The sequence below is a fragment of the Eretmochelys imbricata genome, chromosome 1 (assembly GCF_965152235.1).
Source record: "Eretmochelys imbricata isolate rEreImb1 chromosome 1, rEreImb1.hap1, whole genome shotgun sequence".
Lineage (NCBI taxonomy): Eukaryota > Metazoa > Chordata > Testudines > Cheloniidae > Eretmochelys > Eretmochelys imbricata.
This window is the reverse complement of record NC_135572.1, coordinates 321,270,657-321,287,244: the sequence shown is the minus strand read 5'-3', so window position 1 is coordinate 321,287,244 and position 16,588 is coordinate 321,270,657. Positions and strand designations below refer to the sequence as shown.

At 41.5% G+C, this 16,588-nt stretch overlaps 1 long non-coding RNA gene across 1 annotated transcript; it reads left to right on the top strand.

The window, feature by feature from the left end:
* Positions 1 to 1,430: 1,430 nt before the first annotated feature.
* LOC144259562 (uncharacterized) lies at positions 1,431 to 13,390 on the top strand. The gene is made up of 3 exons (XR_013344859.1): positions 1,431 to 1,549; positions 3,506 to 3,567; positions 11,518 to 13,390. It is a non-coding gene; the product is annotated as an uncharacterized LOC144259562 (long non-coding RNA).
* Positions 13,391 to 16,588: the final 3,198 nt, after the last annotated feature.

Genomic DNA, 16,588 nt, shown 5'->3' with positions numbered 1-16,588 from the left:
GTAAGTGCTTGAAATTTCAGAGACCTTATCTACATAAGTATTTTTAAGGTGGAAACCTTGTCAACATATACAAATAATAGAAAGGCAGCAGGACAGAGTTACTGGTGCAATAGGGACCATTCCTTGGAATTTCTTGCATATAGCTGATCAGCCATTACACTGTGTTAATCTAGGAGTTTGCATGTTTGTTTGTTTTGCAATAGTCTGTATATCTTTGTTATTGAATTTCAAAATATTTGTGCATAAGCTCTCAAAGTGGTAGCACTAGCCAGCATTTCAGGTTTTAACAACATATTGACTTCCTGTTTCCTGCCAAGTCCCTACCTGGTAACCTTAGGGTATGGTCCAAGGTCCACTTCTCCAATCTAAAAATGTGCTGTCTTATTACAAGTTAGTCATGTATGTTAGATATAAGAGAAACTCTGTTTACTGTTGTAAGGGTGCTAGTGAGTCTCTCTTGTAGAAAAATTAGCCTCCTGAAATTTTCTAATTGAAGACACCAGTTTCAGTCTGCTGCCACTAGATAGGAAATCCACTGAGAAATCATGCTATTGAATGAAGATTTAAAATGTAGTTGTGTGGATGATAGGCCTAATATTAGACATGCTTCATTCTGACTCCAGTGGATAGGGTTCTGGCCTGTTCAGTCATGTCAATGAGGGCCTCTCAGGGTATGAACTTGCAGAAGGAGGCTGCAATGAACCAAATATATACACATTTAATTTAAGATAATTCCACATTAATTGAGGCCAAGGTCAAGGCATCATGAAACAAGTCCAAGATAGGATAATAACACAGCCTGTCCACTTTTTGCTCTGTATCTGACTTGCAAGACATATAGTAGTATTGCAATGCTGCTAAACAACACCATGATATTGTATTCTCAGGCATGATACACCACCATTCTGACACTCTCACAATATGGACACAGCAAAATTTGTAGACATAAAGGGCCCACTCTTGCTCCCATTCAAGTCAATGGCAACATTTTCCTTGATTTAAATGGGAGCAAGATCAGATCAGTAGATGTTAAGGCCAGAACAAAACACTTTTGAGTCTGATCTCTATGACACCGGCAACAGATTTCACCCAGTGATCCCAGCATAGAGTACAACAACCAGGGCCCTCCCTAGCAATTATGGTGCCCTAGTCAGACTGAGCACCTGGGCACCGCGGAGGGTCTGGGCTGAGCTCAAGGCCTGCGGGGCTGGGGAGGCAGGAACTGCGGAGGGCCGTTTTGGGGGGGTGCCACAGGCCCAGAGTAGCCTGGGGATTAACGGGGGGCTTGGGTCCGGCAGCAGGAAGCGCCCCAGCCGTGTCACTCGGGTGGGTTGGGGAAAGGACCGCCCCCCTGCACTCCCCGGTGGCGGGAAGTGGAGCGACCCGGCCCCAGCCCGCTCCGCTTCCCCCGCCCCGGCCCCAGCCGTGTTGCTTGGGTGGGCGGGGGGCAGGAGCGACCCCCGCACTCCCCAGCAGCCGGAAGCGGAGTGACGCGGCCGGCGGAGCGGAGCAGGCTGGGGTCGGGTTGCTCCATTTCCCGCCGCTGCTGGTGAGTGCGGGGTCCAGCCCGGCCCCTGCTGCCGGCGCAGCCTCCCTGCTAGTCCCCCAGGCTGCGTCCATCGCGGGGGGAAGAGGCCGGGCGCGGGGAAGAGGAGGAATGGGGGCGGGCCGGGGGCGGAGCGCGGGGGAAGACTAAGCGGCGGGGTGGAGGGAGTTGGCCCAGGCCCCACACACCCCGGGGGGCGGCCCTGCCCCTTGCAGTGGGCACAGCCCGCGGCGTGGCTGGCCGGGGTTAGGGCTGGCCGCCGGAGCTGCTGCCGCATATGCAGCAGACAGCGGCCTAGGGCACCATGAAATCGGGGGCAATTTGGTGCCCCAAATTTCATGGTGCCCTACGCAGCTGTGTATTCGGCGTATGTCTAGGGATGGCCCTGACAACAGCTAGTGGTTGGCACATCAAAGGGCTCATCGTAGATTGGTTCTACCTTTTTAGGATGTATGACAAAGATGTATATTGGGATGAGACAAGCCTGTTTGACTGACCAATATGTGGTCTCCTTTGGCCCCACCTCCCACCCCCAAAAGGCCATCAAGTGCCCTTAACAGAATAACTATGGGCCTGGTCCTGAATACACTTACATATGTTACCTTTACACACATGAGCAGTCTCGTTGCTTAAAATTATTCCCATACCTAAGTACTGTTGTGTCTATTGGTCTTTTCACAAAAGCAATATGAAGAAAACACATGGGCTCAGTTGGGTCTCAAGTAACTGTTTACTAATGACAGGTTTGAGAGTAGCAGCCCTGTTAGTCTGTATCCAGAAAAAGAACAGGAGTACTTGTGGCACCTTAGAGACTAACAAATGTATTAGTCTCTAAGGTGCCACAAGTACTCCTTTTCTTTTTATGTTTACTAAATATACACAAACATGCAAAGCCTATCTACATATATATTACTGCTCTGCCTGGCTCCTGTCAACTTCTAAAAACAGAACAAGGTGAGCACCAGGTAAGAGCCTGCAAACTATTTAGAGGGATACTACCCTATTTCAATAGACCATATACTCCTCCTTTAATGTAAAAGGATATATAAAAAATTACAAATCCATTATTATTAAAACTATTATCTCTAAATATATAACATATTACAAATGAAGGCTTCTCACTGGATACGTCTCATAGGCATCAGAACAACATCAGGAAAAGCATTTGCACTTTCTGGTGTAGCTGTATCAGCAATGTCTTCCTGCTCTGTACTGTAGGATTCATTTATGGAAACAGGGACATGAGACTCACTGACTATCACAAGTCATTGTCTGTGGCTGTATTGTACTCTTGGTCTTTTCAGGAGGTGTCAGTAGTGGAGAATCTCCTCTGGAACTTATGTTTAAAAGCTTATGTGTAAAAACATAAGAACGGCCATACTGGGTCAGACCAAAGGCCCATCTAGCCCTGTATCCTGTCTTCCAACAGTGGCCAATGCCAGGTGCCCCAGAGGGAATGAACAGACCAGGAAATCATCAAGTGATCCATCCCCTATCGCCCATTCCCAGCCTCTGGCAAACAGAGGCTAGGGACACCATCCCTGCCCATTCTGGCTAATAGCCATTGATGGACCTATCCTCCATGAATTTATCTAGTTCTTTTTTTATGCCTGTTATAGTCTTGGCCTTTACAACGTCATCTGGCAGAGTTCCACAGGTTGACTACATGTGTGAAGAAACACTTCCTTTTGTTTTAAACCTGCTGCCTATTCATTTCATTTGGTGACCCCAGTTCTTGTGTTATGAGAAGGAGTAAATAACACTTCCTCATTCACTTTCTCCTTACCAGTCATGATTTTATAGACCTCAATCATATCCCCCCCGTAGTCGTCCCTTTTCCAAGCTGAAAAGTCTCAATCCTATTAATCTCTCCTCACATGGAAGCCATTCCGTACCCCTAATAATTTTTGTTGCCCTTTTCTGAACCTTTTCCAATTCCAATATATCTTTTTTTTTTAGATGGAGCGACCACCTCTGCATGAAGTATTCAAGATGTGGGTGTACCATGGATTTATATAGAGGCAATATGATATTTTCTGTCTTATTATCTATCCCTTTCTTAATGATGCCCAACATTCTGTTTGCTTTTTTGACTGCTGCTGCACATTGAATGGATGTGTTCAGAGAACTATTCACAATGACTCCAAGCTCTCCTTCTTGAGTGGTAACAGCTAATTTAGACCCCATCAGTTTATATGTATAGTTGGGATTATGTTTTCCAATGTGCATTACTTTGCATTTATCAACACTGAATTTCATCTGCCATTTTGTTGCTCAGGCACCCAGTTTTGAGAGATCCTTTTGTGGCTCTTTGCAGTCTGCCTGGGACTTAACTATCTTGTGTAGTTCTGTACCATCTGCGAATTTTGCCACCTCACTGTTTACCCCTTTTTCCAGATCATTTATGAATATGTTGAATAGGACAGGTCCTAGTACAGACCCCTGGGGGACACCACTATTTACCTCTCTCCATTCTGAAAACTGACCATTTATTCCTACCCTTTGTTTCCTATCTTTTACCCAGTTACCAATCCATGAGAGGACCTTCCCTCTTATCCCATGACAGCTTACTTTGCTTTAGAGCCTTTGGTGAAGGACCTTGTCAAAGGCTTTCTGAAAATCTAAGTACACTATATCCACTGGATCCCCCTTGTCCACATGCTTGTTGATCCCCTCAAAGTATTCTAGTAGATTGGTGAAGCATGATTTCCCTTTACAAAAACCATGTTGACTATTCCCCAACAAATTATGTTCATATGTATGTCTGACAATTTTGTTCTTTACTCTTGCAGCAGAGTTTTTGCTTTCATATATTTTAAGGTTCCAGTACCATCCTGAAACACATCAGCTGCCTTTTCCAACAGTTCAGCTATTTTTTTGGTTTTGACCAGAGCCCATAATTTTAAAAATCTGAATCTCTCTGCCATTCTCTATCAAGTATCACATGACTCCCTGACTTCACAACATAGAAGTTTGGCCTATGCTGTTTACAGTTAGATGTTACCTTCATTATAATAATGTCCAGGAGAATGAAGATTTCTCATGTATGTCTTTTCAGAAACATTATGGTTTACAAAAGAAAAGGAGTACTTGTGGCACCTTAGAGACTAACAAATTTATTTGAGCATAAGCTTTCGTGAGCTACAGCTCACTTCATCGGATGCATTCATTTTTTTCCACTGAATGCATCCGATGAAGTGAGCTGTAGCTCACGAAAGCTTATGCTCAAATAAATTTGTTAGTCTCTAAGGTGCCACAAGTACTCCTTTTCTTTTGCGAATGCAGACTAACATGGCTGCTACTCTGAAAACTATGGTTTACTGCATCTTTACCTCTAAATAGTCTCAATAGTTCTGTTGTGTAATTGCCTCTATAGCAAGATCCTATATCAAGATTATTTTAAGTTTTATTGCCTTCACTTATAAATAAATGCCAAAACCCCTTTGCTGACTGTTTTCAACATGAAACATCTGTAGAGATGCTATAACATTCTCAGTGAACTCCACATTCATCAGCTTGTAGAGGACAATCAGAAATCCTCTGGTATTGCCCTCCTGAGGTGGTGATTTTGCTTTTTGCACTGACCTGAACATTTGCTGCGTACAACCCCAATTTGTTAGGGTTTGTACAGAGCTTGTTCTTGAACTAGCAATAATGTTCATTGTGAGACTGTTCCCTTCAACAAAAGCACAGTCTTTGAGTGTTCTTTGTGTTATTTATGCTTGACCCCAGTTTATTTACTGTACAGACCACTTGCTACTGTTGTAGCTGCCTGGCATATTTAGTACTGTTTTCATTGACACAGCAATTACCAGTGTACAATTTAGGGTCAAATCAATTTCAGTAAATAACCATTTTGGGTTGCTTCATTTAGCATACCACCTACTAATCTGCCCCTTAATGCATCATTAAATGATCTCCAAATTGGTACTGCTGTTAGTTTCTTAATTTAGCCACATTCAAAAGTTGTTTCACTCTTTTTTATATTCTGTTTATAGAAGCAGAAATGCTCTGTAGTCACTAGTGGCTTTGGATATAGGATGTGAGGAAGACAGCTCTGACAAGTGTCTTCTCAGTGCTCTGGGTATATTATTCTTCAGTTGTCTCATTGCAGAAGCCTGCCAGTCTCTCTCATGCTCTGCACAGATCAAGGGAAGGGAACTGAAGCCATTAGGCCATTTCCCTGCTTTCCCCACAAACCAGAGAAGGTGGCAGCCAGGAGTTGTGAACAGGAGGACTGGCTGCCACTAACAACCGCTGCTGAGCTACTGGTCACATGTTAACTCTCCCAAAATAAGCAGGTGAGACCTACATTTTGCATTGCTCAGTTACTGAATCACCTGCATTTGAGGGCCTGATTCTCTGTTCCAGTGCAGCCACTTTGTGTCCCTTTAGTAGCATAAAGGGGCCATAAAGTTGGAGAATCTGGCCAACTGGGAATTCCATCTCTATGTGGGGAATCCCCAGATGGCACAGCGTAGTGTATTTACAGTTCAGCTATTCCCAGGTGCCTGAATGGCCTCTTATGGCTGGGGGTAGCTGGGCATAAGCATTAGCAGTTTTGAACTGGCTCTAACTTACATCTGGGCTGGATCAGCCTCTGGTCTGCCCCAAAATCAGGGAGCTACAAAAGTGATGTGAAACTACTTTAGTCCCCGTCACCTCTTGGGACTTCTGTGCTGAGCACAACTCATCTCTTACCAGTACTCTTGAGCATCACATGGTGTCAGAAGCAAAATCTTTGTAAAAATGGAGCTAAGACAACCACCTTTATTTCTCAGTCTGGAAGATAACCGCACCAGAGAACTAGGGGGGAAGTAATTGCAGTGCTTCAAGCCCATATTTCATAACTGTTATAATAAAGGGAATCACAGTCTTTCTTAAACAGAAGATGTTTATTAGAGAACACAGCTACAACTACAGACATAAGCACAGCTTGAGTCCCAGCTTTCTCGCCCTTATTTACCAAAGACCATAACCTGCCAGGAACTCCATGCAGCACACATCTAATATCATCTAGATAAAGGCAGTATGATGTAGTGGTTAGGACACGACCTTGGAGACCTGGGTTCAATTCCCTGGTTTTCTGCAGACACCCGGTGCGACCTTGTGCAAGTCACTTAGGGATCTGTGGCACAGATTCCTTTCTGTAAAATGGGGATAATAGCACTTCCCTATCTCACAAAGGTGTGGTGAGGCTAAATGCATTAAAACATTATGAGGTGCTCAGATATTATGGTAAAGGGGGCCTCTTACAGGGTTCACCGCTGGTCTGGTGCTTCCTCCTGGTCACACTGAGGATTACATCTTGAGGTAGACACTCCCTTCTGCCGTTTGTATGCCATTGTTCCAATGCTGGTCTGCAGCACCTCTCACTCCAAGACCCTCATCAATGTCCTTCATGACTTAGGCCACCAGCTAGGTCACTGGGCATTCCTCATTCCAGCGTACAGGCTATCAGCAGTCCTAGGCAGTCTTCCCATTCACTGCCTCAATTCTATGTCATATCCTCAATAACTGGTAGGGGAACACAGGCCCACCCTTTACACTGGATTCCTATCTAGGGACGCTCAGCAGTTCTGGGCTCTACCCACTCAGCCCTCACTACCCCCATCCCAGGACTTCTTCCTGGTTCCCCCCCTTCCCTGGGAATACCAACTCTAAACACTCCTCTCTCTTCCCAAGGTGTGACTGCCCTTTCTGAGCAAGGGTCCCTGTCTGTGGCTTTATACAGTCCGCACCTGTTCCTGCACAGCTGAGCCTGCTTTCTAATTAGCTGCCTGCATCCTAAAGCTCCCCTGTTTGCAACCTAATTAGCTGATTGGGCCCACCTGGCCCAACTCATCTCTTGCAGGGTTAGTGTGGGGAGCTCACCCCATCAGAGGCCCATGTAAGTACCTTAGATAGATAGAATCATTGCAATATCACTTATAACAATAAACTGTCTCACAGGAGATATCTCACCAGGACCAATGCCACTGGCTCTGTATGTCTTCACGAAATCTAGAATGCTGCTGGCTGTACTGCCAGAAACAGTAAAAGCCCACACAATCACTACAATGAAAAACACAGGCTCCAGGGGGAAACAGACTATTTCAGTAGGAAGTGTTTTGAGAACAAGAGGTGGCTGTTATCAGAAAGTCACTGAGTTTCAATGATAGTGGTTATTAATAGATGTCTACCAATTGTCGCATCTACTGGGGAGGTGGTGAGTTGGATCAGTTAATCTACCCTAACCTTCATTCTAGAGGTTTTATTTGTGTACTTTATAGGGCTGTCGATTAATTGCAATTAACTCATGTGATTAACTCAAAAAAATTTACTGCGATTAAAAAAATTAATCGTGATTAATCGCACTGTTAAACAATAGAATACCAATTGAAATTTATTAAATATTTTGGATGTTTTTCTACATTTTCAAATATATTGATTTCTATTACAGCACACAATACAAAATGTACAGTGCTCGCTTTATATTTTTTATTACAAATATTTGCATTGTAAATGATAAACAAAAGAAATAGTATTTTTCAGTTCACCTCATACAAGTACTGTAGTGCAATCTCTTTATCGTGAAAGTGTAACTTACAAATGTAGATTTTTTTTGTTACATAACTGCACTCAAAAACAAACAATATACAATTTTAGAGCCTATAAGTCCACTCAGACCTACTTCTTGTTCAGCCAATTGCTAAGACAAACAAGTTTGTTTACATTTATGGGAGATAATGCCGACTGCTTCTTATTTACAATGTCGCCTGAAAATCAGAACAGGCATTCGCATGGCACTTTTGTAGCCAGCATTGCAAGATATTTACATATCAGATATGCTAAACATTTATATGCCCCTTCATGCTTCGGCCACCATTCCAGAGGACATGCTTCCATGCTGATGATGCTCATTTAAAAAAAATGCGTTAATTAAATTTGTGACTGAACTCCTTGGGGAGAATTGTATTGTCTCATGTTCTGTTTTACCCACATTCTGCCATATATTTCATGTTATAGCAGTCTCGGATGATGACCCAGGACATCTTGTTCATTTTAAGAACACTTTCACAACAGATTTGACAACACCCAAAGAAGGTGCCAATGTGAGATATCTAAGGAAAGATACAGCATTCAACCCAAAGTTTAAGAATCTGAAGTACCTTCTAAAATCTGAGCGGGACGAGGTGTGGAGAATTCTTTAAGGTGTCTTAAAAGAGCAACACTCCGATGCAGACAGAACCCGAATCACCAAAAAATAAAATCAGCCTTCTGCTGGTGGCATCTGACTCAGATAATGAAAATTAACATGCATCGGTCTGCACTGCTTTGGATTGTTATCAAGCAGAACTCATCATCAGCCTGGACACATGTCTTCTGGAATGATGGCTGAAGCATGAAGGGATATATGAATCTTTAGCGCATCTGGCATGTAAATATCTTGTGATGTCGGCTACAACAGTATCATGTGAATGCCTGTTCTCACTTTCAGGTGATATTGTAAACAAGATGTGGGCAGCATTATCTCCTGCAAATTGTAACCATACTTGTTTGTCTGAGCGATTGGCTGAACAAGAAGTAAGACTGAGTGGACTTGTAGGTTCTAAAGTTTTACATTGTTTTATTTTTGAATGCAGTTATTTTTGTACATAATTCTACATTTGTAAGTTTAACTTTCATTATAAAGAGATTGCACTAGAGTACTTGTATTAGGTAAATTGAAATATACTATTTCTTTTGTTTTTTACAGTGCAAATATTTGTAATAAAAATAAATATAAAATGAGCACCGTGCACTTTGTATTCTGTGTTGTAATTGAAATTAATATATTTGAAAATGTAGAAAACATCCAAAAATATTTAAATAAATGGTATTCTATTATTGTTTAACAGCGTGATTAATCGCGATTAATTTTTTTAATCGCTCGACAGCCCTAGTATTTTATTAATTGCTTGTACTGGGTTGTGGAGAGTGGTTTTGGTTTCTTTGTTTTGTTCCATTTGATTTTTTTTTAAAGAAAGTTGTACAATAGATAGCAGCCACTGGTATCACTAGCAAGTGACCCCTTTCATGTGGGAAGGTATGACTGTTAATAACTTTGAACTGTCATATGATTGGAACCAGGAAATAAAAACAAGTCTCTTACCAGTACTGCCACATTATTACACTGTTATTACACCAATCAATCCATTTTTATATTGAGTTTTAACATACAGAAAATTTCAACACATGCAAACATTTCTAACAGTGGGGACAAGGATTGGACAAGTATCAAGGATAGGAATCAAATCTCCATTTTAGCTTAGGGACCATCCCTTTTTGTGCCTAAATCGTCCAAACAAGAACATTTCTGAATAGTTAGCAAAAACATGACACTAGTTATGAGCCGCCCACTATAACCTTTCAACAAAGCATAATAAATGATTCATAGTGATATGAACTCCTCTGACACAATGCACAGCCAAGACAAATATTATGGTACAGTATGTTACACTTGATTAAAAGGAATGTTTTGGTACTTAACATTTGACAGGTATTTGCATAAAGGAATTGTTTCAAGCTTTGCATATGATTGAGGAAACTTTAAAAAATAATATCCCCCAAAAATGAGTGTTTACAGCCCTGTTTTCCTTTTACTTCCCTTCCCATCTGTCACAGGGCAGCCTACACCGACATGCTTGTTTTAAGGCACCCATCACTATAGTACATAACTGTACATTATGTTCCAGACTCACATAAAGTGGGCCACACTTTTCACTTCCCCTTCCTCCACTATCACTGCATTACTAATGTAAGGAGGAGATATTCCTAGGTGGAGGCCACCCAGAAGGAAATTGCCAGGTTGATTTGGAAGCTTTGTTAGTTGCCAACTTCATCAAAGAGATGGGTCTTGTTGCAAGTGATAAGGTTTTGGCTCAGTGAGCAACAGGAGCGAATTCCACAGTCACAGGAATAGACTCTCAATTCAGAAAACTCTGACCCAGCCCCGCAAATGCCACCCTGGGGAATTCCTCAGATGAAGTGAGCCTAACAATTTCAGATGCTGTGGTGGGGCCCAGAGGGAGGGACAGTTTTGCGATTGTGAGACCCCTGATTGTGAGATTGTTAGGATAAATAAGACCCAAGACCTTGAATGGCTTATGGCACTAAAACTGAATTTACACCTTTTAGCATTTTATAAGTTTAGGCAAGAAAATATCTTCATTCTGAAGTATTAAAACCTTCCATGAATAGTCAAACATTACAAGAAATTATGCCCTGTTCATCTTTTCATTGGATTAATTTAGACTGCAACACATGGAATGACCATGACTGGCCAATAACAAAATATATGATACCAGAAGACTTTAAGATGTGAGAGAGAGGCCTAAAGCAAGGGGCGTTCACCAAATAAAGATGGAAGCTTGAAATGAGGCTGGACTTGTAAAAATGCCAGTCCATTAATTTATTTTGCATAGACTTTCATGTCTTTTTTTTCAGACAAAAACTGAAGCTCATGGCAGTCTACAAATCTAAATTCCCCAGTAATTGGCTGGATGCTATAGCTTCAGAGATACCATACACTATGCATAATAAAGCAGGCCTGGAACTGCCACTGTTTTATTGTATAATGTTCAGAATAATACACAGAGACTCCTTTTACATCTCTTAACTTCACAGCTAACAGTTCATCACCAAGCAATGCGCATTTCACAGCTGCTTTATATTTTTTGTCTATCAGTAGCTGTTGGTATCCCCTTCTGTGATCACAAATTATGGTTTCCAAATGATAGGATATATTTAACAAAAGGGATGGTAAAGTGAAATCTTCTGTATGTACAACTGATAGCTAGAATTCAGTGAGAATGAGATCTCACATCATGTCATCTATGCTGCTTACACCACATTATCATTAGTGTTCACCAGAGTAATACTTCTTTTGCTCCTTATAACTGCTGCTTGCATACACTGTAACATTTGCATGTTTTACACTTTAATTCCAGGAAGTGTACTGTCTGAACAGGACTCTGCTAATGAAAAATGAGGCTTTCAGCTTCTGATCTGCCATGTAACTGCCAGAAATGTAGCCTTGACATGCTGACAAAGCCCCATCTTGCAGCTCTTCCCAGAAAAACTCCTGTTGAAGTCAAAGGAAGTTCTGAACAAGGCCTTGACTAAAGGCTTCAGAGTGAGATGCAAGTTTATGCTCTTTCCAGATTTAGTCCTTAAATACGTATTCATTGGAAAATGCTTTATTGTTTTATTAAAGGTAATTAAAGTGTTACAGAAAATAGCAAACATAACCCCACCGCACATGAGAAGAATAGAACCGAAATTCTGCATGTGCATAATCAAGCAATGAAGTTAAAAAGTGTGTAATATCAGAAAAACTGGAGCCAATAGTGTAAACAATTATCTATCTGCTTAATCTTTAAACAGAATGTATTGATTTCATACAAAAATGTATTACAGCAATTGATTAATTTCCTTTAACAGATCAGTTTCCTACTGCCTACAGTACTTGCACTGGATATCTGTACCTACTAGTCACAAGTTCATTTTTTTAAAAATCAGGTATTAACCTAAAGTCTGCATTTAATTTCTACTTAAATTTCTATTTATGGAATGGGCTGTGGATTCTCTTAAAAGATCTATTTCACTTATGAGTGTCCCACTTTCTGGAGTGGTTCATGACCATGAGTGCCAACCTCAGGGCAGACTGTCAAGAAGCCGAGCAGAGATCCCAAACTGGTTGTATATTCTATAATTAGATTTCACTAACCCAGTAACAAGTGTGAACTCCTAAAGCACTATAACAGTTTACCGTGGAGTCACAGACAGTCCCCTTGGGTATTCCAGTCTATCCTGCCACCAGGCAAGCTGGACTTAGTGATAGATGGTTGCTCTACACTAAAGATAACAAAATATTCAGGTTGCTTCCAGTCCCAAGAGAGCAGTCACTTACTCCATGTCAAATTGTACCTTAGATCTCTCACCAAAGAAAATGCTTATAGTCAATCCTGTAATAAACTAACTCAAGATTTATTAACTAATAAAATGAAAAATGAAATGAGAGTGTTATTACAAGGTTAAAGCAGGCAAACATATATACACAAATGAGTTACAGTCAGAATGTCTGTATGTCTTGTTTTTGTCTTCTGAATGTCTTTTAAGGCTAACCCAGATTGACCCCAGGGATCTCTGCTTCTGTTTTGTAGCTCCAGCCCTGTGAAAGTCCAAACAGCAAAAGACAGCGGAAAATTTTCCTGATCAGCTGTTTTTATTTCCTTCTCCCAAATTTCAAGCAGATAAGAAGAGCCCTTTTGCACTTTCTTCATGGGTGTGAAAGGGCAATTAGCAAAGTTTTTGTATTGTTATGTCCCACAATGGCCCATTTAGTTTTGATAGGCCTTCTTGATGGTTAAAAGACAATCCCGCCTAACTGTGTTCACAGTTTCAGAGCAAACATTTTTTACAGTTATAAAGCTGAAACTTAAATATTACCTTATAGCATGTGATAAAATTTTACCTTATAGCATGTGATAAAAAAACATTGTAAGTGAGATTAATGCATGCAGAAACTGACAAGCATTTCATAAAGTCTAAACACTAAACATACTGTTATAAGTTCAATGCTCATCTTAACATTACTAACACAGAGGTGAAACAGCCTGGTTTCCGGCAATGAATTTGTGAAGGCTCAGCTGAGACCTAAAGCCTTGGCAAGAGCTGGCACCTGGTTTGCCAGTGTCACAATGAGTATTCTTTCAAGTGGACTCCATAGGATTTAACTGAGATAAGATTTGTCATCTCAAGCCATGTCTTCCAAGATTTAAAATGACAATCCTGTTATTATTGGAGGAGATTTTCAAAGACAAAAAGAAGATTTAAGTGCCCAGGTCCCCAGCCTCTGAAAACTCTTCCACTGTGATTTGTATGGCAGTAGAACTCAGAAGTCCCAATCAGCTCTGATAGGGGTACTACATGCATACTGAAAACAGACTCAGCTCCAAAGAGTTTCCAGTCAGACTGATCTAGATCAAAATCTTAAAAAAAGTTCCCAGGTGTCAGACTTTTCCTGACCTGGACAAAGTTAAAAATGTTAAACTTGCCACTGAGTTGTTTTTATTGCTGGAAAATATAATATTTCCCTTTCTTGAATAATACGTACGCCCACAAATACCATATTAAAATTCACGTATTTAGAAAAATACTTTTCTCTCTTTTGAAAGGAGTTCACTCAGCACAAACAACCTGAAAGGTGTATCCTAGAGATCTAGACTCTTATTGTTCACCCCTATTAAAAAATCTGCAGGAGGGGTCTCAAAGGGAAGAACTCTCAGGGGGGGCTAAGAATATTCTCTTAGCTCCCCCTCCCCAACTTGATGCCTTTGGGGGAAGGGAGAGGCAGTATTTGCCTTCCCACCATGAGGAAAATATGGTAGGCTCCACCCCCAATCTGACAGATCCAGGGAAAGCCATCATCCACTCAGAGGCCCTGTTCTGAGGCCCTCCTCAATTGCTCCCATCTCCTGCATTCTCTTCCTGGCTCTTCGTCATTACAGCTCCATTGGAACCACATCACCAGGGATTCACCTTGGTCGTGACTTCTCCGAGAGTGACCCAGAATGGAGGTATCATGAAAGAGATAATACAGCCCCAGGGAGAATCTCTGGGCATAAGTGGAGAGATGAAATGCATATCCCCTGCCTATTCCTGTCATGCCTTGCCTACTCTCCACTTAGTCCCCCTGCCACGAATTCATGGAGAGGCCCCTACAGGGTCCAGGAGCATGAGGAACTATGCTGCAAAGGCATCCAATGGCAGGAATGATCTGTTTATGGAGAATCCCCTCCCAGCTGGGACAATCTCACTGTTGGGATTTAAAAGAGAATATCTATTAGGAACGTTTTGATTATTGACAGAAAAGAGTCTTCATTATTTTTCAATAGTTCATCGACAGAGTTTAAACGTATCAAGGGCTGGTTTATTACTAACATCCCCTGACAATACAGGAGAAGTCTTGAATCATAACTTACCTTATTTATGTTGGCCAAGTCACCTTCTTGGTGACAAATCATTAACTAAAGACCTCAAGACTTCAGGCACAAAAGGACACTTCGCTAGAGATCACATTCTTTATTTTCCCTCCCAAAAAAACGGGGAGTTCTTCTCACTCCTGAACTCTCTCTGTCCTTCCAATGAGGTAACAGTACAATCAAGTTTGTGCACCGCCATAAGCAAAGCAAAAGATAATGGCTTGATTCACTGGTGCTTTACAGCCCCTTTGACCTGGGTATGTATGCATGTGCTATGGGGTCAAAAAGTCAGATGATGTGAATACTGCCTGCAGAAAGAGAAATCCCCAGGAGGTACAGAGTCAGTGTAATAGCTCTGTGGCAACCCCCAGCGCAGGGGGCATAAAGAGAATGTGTCTACATTCTGCCTGTTTCCAATTGCCAGAACTGTCCCTTGGGGTCAAGGTGGCACCTAGCTGTTCCCAGAACAAGGGAAGTGCAAAGAGGATATAAAGCCAGCTTTACCATGCTGCTTCTTCCCCTGCTTTGCATTCTGCACTGAGCAGTGCTAGGGTGGACCAGGGAATCAGGCTCAATGTCCCCAGAGAAACAGCACAATTTCTTCTTGCTGAAAGATGTCCTCCATGACATCAGCCTTCCTACAGTTGCCACCACCACCAGAGTGGATTCACAGGTAACACTGGATGAAATTCTACTCTTAGTTAAACTTAGGCAACTCCACTGAAGTCAATACTCTCCATCATTGCTTGATCTCCATCAGTGCTCTCTTAAGCCAATGGGGATGTACATTTGAAATTGAGAGCAGAATTTGGCCCAGTGTCTTAAAGTCTTTCTTGTTAATTATCAACAAATATTCCTCTCAGTTACATCAATGCAACTCCCCGTTGGCCTTATAACATTAATAAACATTAGCAATCCCTCGTATTTAACCATTACTTTGGTTCTGAGTATATTTTTTAGTTGACAATATTATTAAAGATCCAGTCTGAACTATGTTTTTAATCTTTTTGAAAGTCTATCATGTCCCGAGGCCTGTATCCGATCAAGCTGCTCTTTTACAATTCTGGGTCAAATAATTCAAAACAAAGTGTTTAAAAGACAGAAAGAATGAAAGCAAGAAAGCACAAATTCATTGGGCTCACAGTCAGGCCTTAGGTTAGTATCAGAAGAATATTCTTCTGCAACATGCAGGTCTGTTTATGGAGAGTCACAAAATTTAGTAACTCACCTACCCATGAGTCATTTTTAATGGAATACTGTCCATAGGATGAAATGCTAACTCAACTCATGGAAAGATATAGGATTAAAAACAGCTCTACAAACTAAACTTTGGTTTATCTATGTCAGCGTACTTCCCATGAGTATCAGTAATTACTGCTACTCTGACTTACATTTTCTGCATCAACTACAATTGTCTGTTGCACAGTACATAAGTTAACATTTTATGTTTTCAAAGCAAGAACCAAGAAGTTTGAAAGAATAAAGCCTACCCAGTCTGAGCACTGGAGTTTTAAAAAAAAAATAGTGCAATCATGGTACAAATCATTCCACAAATTACCAATTTATCAAGCATCCTTTAAAGAATTTGCATCTTTCTATTTTGTTTTACACATAAAGTTTCAAGCTGATACTTTCATAGTGGGTGATCTACAAAGGTCTATACAAAGCGATCGGGTGTGCTGGCCGTATAGCGTATAGCGAGAGATGTCAAGAGTAACAAGAAGGGTTTCTTCAGGTATGTTGGCAACAAGAAGAAAGCCAAGGAAAGTGTGGGACCCTTACTGAATGAGGGAGGCAACCTAGTGACAGAGGATGTGGAAAAAGCTAATGTACTCAATGCTTTTTTTGCCTCTGTTTTCACTAACAAGGACAGCTCCCAGACTGCTACGCTGGGCATCACAAAATGGGGAAGAGATGGCCAGCCCTCTGTGGAGATAGAGGTGGTTAGGGACTATTTAGAAAAGCTGGACGTGCACAAGTCCATGGGGCCGGACGAGTTGCATCCGAGAGTGCTGAAGGAATTGGCGGCTGTGAT